This window comes from Enhydra lutris, unplaced genomic scaffold (assembly GCF_002288905.1).
Source record: "Enhydra lutris kenyoni isolate GAN:26980312 unplaced genomic scaffold, ASM228890v2 scaffoldscaffold15, whole genome shotgun sequence".
Taxonomy (NCBI): Eukaryota; Metazoa; Chordata; class Mammalia; order Carnivora; family Mustelidae; genus Enhydra; species Enhydra lutris.
In genome coordinates, this window is record NW_019154099.1 from 20,525,405 (window position 1) to 20,528,497 (window position 3,093).

The window sequence follows — 3,093 nt, forward strand, 5'->3', positions numbered from 1 at the left end:
TTTATTAATAATTTAAAAATGCCTGAGAGAGAAGGATGGGAAGGATACGTACGAACAAAGAAACATTTCCGCCATTGAAAGGAATATGAGTTAAGTTACTCATGCCCTTTGAAGGAGACAATATACTGTTCTCTAACAGCACTACCAAAAATTGCACAGCTTCTCAGAAGAAGGAGAAGATGGTAATACATTTATTTAACTTGATATTTTTGGTAACCACTGAGCTTTTATTTTATGGTATGGAGTAAAATCATTTAAGAGTAACATTGTAGAGAGGAGCGTCGCGCTGGCCAAGCGGACAGGCACTTCAGAAAACATCTAAATATGGTGCCCTCTGGAAGAAAACATACAGGGATATCTGGGAAGACATCAATGGAGGATCAGGTTATAAGAGCCTATGACTTTGAGAAGGAAGATAAAAAATATCTGAGTGGTTCAGAGGAGGATGTTATGGAAGGGAAGACCCCAGTAATTGAGAAGCGTGGGAAGAAAAGGACTTCTGCAGCAGTATTTGAAGATATGGGGGGTGAAGTAAAAATATGCTGGAAAGATTTGGAGCTGACATTAACAAGGCTCTTCTTGCCAAGAGAAAAAGACTAGAATTGTATACCAAATCTTCTCTCAAAACTAGTAACCAGAATACTGAACATGTTTGGAAAACCCAGCAAGAGCAAAGGCAGAAGCTTAACCAAGAATATTCTCAGCAATTTCTGACTTTGTTTCAGCAGTGGGATATAGATGTTCAGAAATCTGAGGAACAAGAACAAAAACTAGTTAACATGTTTCCACAGCAACAAAAGGTTTTTCAACAATCTAGAATTGTTCAGAGCCAGAGACTGAAAACAATTAGACAGTTGCATGAGCAGTTCATAAAGAGTATGGAGGACTTGGAGAAGAATCACGATAGTCTACTTACTGGTACACAAAATGAACTTAGAAAAGAAGTGGTTATGTTGCAAAAAAAAAAAAAAATTATGATGGAAACTCAGCAGCAAGAGATGGCAAGTGTTCGAAAGTCTCTTCAGTCCATGTTATTCTGATGACTCTTTGAAGGAAGAACTTGAACCTAAGTAATATGATACAATTACAACATTAGCTAAGAGGCATGTAATTCTTTTAGAGTGGTTTAAAAATTCTAGTTTAAAATAATACATCGTGTTAATTGTTAGCTTAAGTGCAAGAGCCTTCCTTCTGTTAACCTTCAGATAAAGCTGAACAGTTACGTGAGTCCAGATCTTTAATAGTAATAGTGAATTTTTCTCTTTAACACTTGTTAATTAACTTTTAGCAATAAAGATGATTTAATTAAAAAAAAGTAACATTGTAGGAAATATAGTAGGAAATGGATGAGATAGCAGGCATGGAGAAAGAGTTAGAAGTTTGAAGAAAGGAAGTGGGGAAGTTGTTCTGAAGAAAAGATTCACGGTAGCCATACTCTCGGTTTTGAAGGGGAAAAAACCACTTTATTAATATTATAAAAATCTAATAGAAACAGAAAGAAGAGAAATCTGCACATAGATGAGGGCAATAGTAAGCAGTAAAGGAGAATAAGACAAAATATCAAATCAAGTACTTAAAACATCCAGCCTCATTAGTTGGGGAAGCACCGTGGAGACAGCCAGGCTGGAGCCCCGATTGAGAGGCCTGGGTGAGCGTCCTCCCCTCTGGTGAGACTTCCAACTGACCATGTGCATAAGGGCCATATTCATAGGGCAAATGATGAGGTCTGAAGTTAACCATGTGTTTGCCTACATATGCAGCATGGAACAAGCTGTATTCCTATGTTGTCATGTCTTTACCTCTTCAATGAGCTTGGGCCATATGTGCTTTCCTCCCCTCCCAGATTCCCTTCTGGGGGCCAGACCAGCCTGGAGCCAGAAGTGATGCAAAACAAGAGTTACATGTTTGGTGTCCAGACCAGAAGGGCCAGTTCTGACCTGGAAGCCAGCTAATGTGAAACTAATCAGACTCCCACAGTCACTCAGGCAGCACACGTCTCACATACAACATGCAGTTTGAGATGTTATGCAGGACAAATCACAGAAACCTCCATCCACACAATGCAGAGGTAGAGTTTAAAATACAAATGTTTGGAAATGTAGTTGAATGGCTAGCAAAACATATAGACTAATTTTTCAGTTAGAGCTCTATTTTCTTTGAGTTTTTATGAAACTAATATTCTCTGTTACATGACTTTCTCCCAGAATAGGTAACAGTTGGGTATAGGCACAGACGAGCAATCACTGGGTCAACCCAGGGTTGGTTTTGTACTAGATTGGTATAATAAGCAAATAGGATCTAAAGAATTACTGGAAGTACAGAATGTGCAAACTGGTATGGATAAGACATGAAGAAAAGAGAGGGCTCACTGGTGGTGCCAATTTGTCCTGCCAATGAGAGAAAGTCAAAAGAGTGAATTTAGTTTGAGCCATAATGGGAGTAGAAGAACAAGCAATGTAAAATGAGTGAGAATAGTCAAGGAATGAAATATCTGAACTACTGGGTTTTCAACGGAACATTTATAAATACTGACAATGATCCATTCTAAGATTTTTTCTAAAAAGGGAGCAATCTAGGTGCAATGGAAGGGAAGATAATCAGAAATGAATTGGTTAAGCAATTGAGAGTCCATGATTTTGAAATCATTATTGATGATGGCAAGGATTGGGTGGAGAAAAAAATGGAGCAAGTCCTAAATTTTAAAATAATTTTGGGGGCGCCTGGGTGGCTCAGTGGGTTAAAGCCTCTGCCTTCGGCTCAGGTCATGATACCAGTGCCCTGGGATCAAGCCCCGCATGGGGCTCTCTGCTCAGCAGGGAGCCTGCTTCTTCCTCTCTCTCTCTGCCTGCCTCTCTACCTACTTGTGACCTGTCTGTCAAATAAACAAAATCTTAAAAAAAAAAATAATTTTGGAGGAGAGCAGCAGATAAAATTGTTGATGTGTGTGGGAAAATTTTTAAATAAATGGCATGGATACGATTCCAAAGGCAGAATTGTTGGTTCATTTGCTGGATTATTTTGCAGGAAGATAAGGGGGTTGTTTTTCAAAATAAGCAGTGGAACAGCAGGTACAGTGACCCAGTCTCTCTTCAT

General features: G+C 39.0%; 1 pseudogene; it reads left to right on the top strand.

The window, feature by feature from the left end:
- The first annotated feature begins 324 nt into the window (after positions 1–324).
- LOC111146876 lies at positions 325–1,062 on the top strand (annotated as a pseudogene).
- Positions 1,063–3,093: the final 2,031 nt, after the last annotated feature.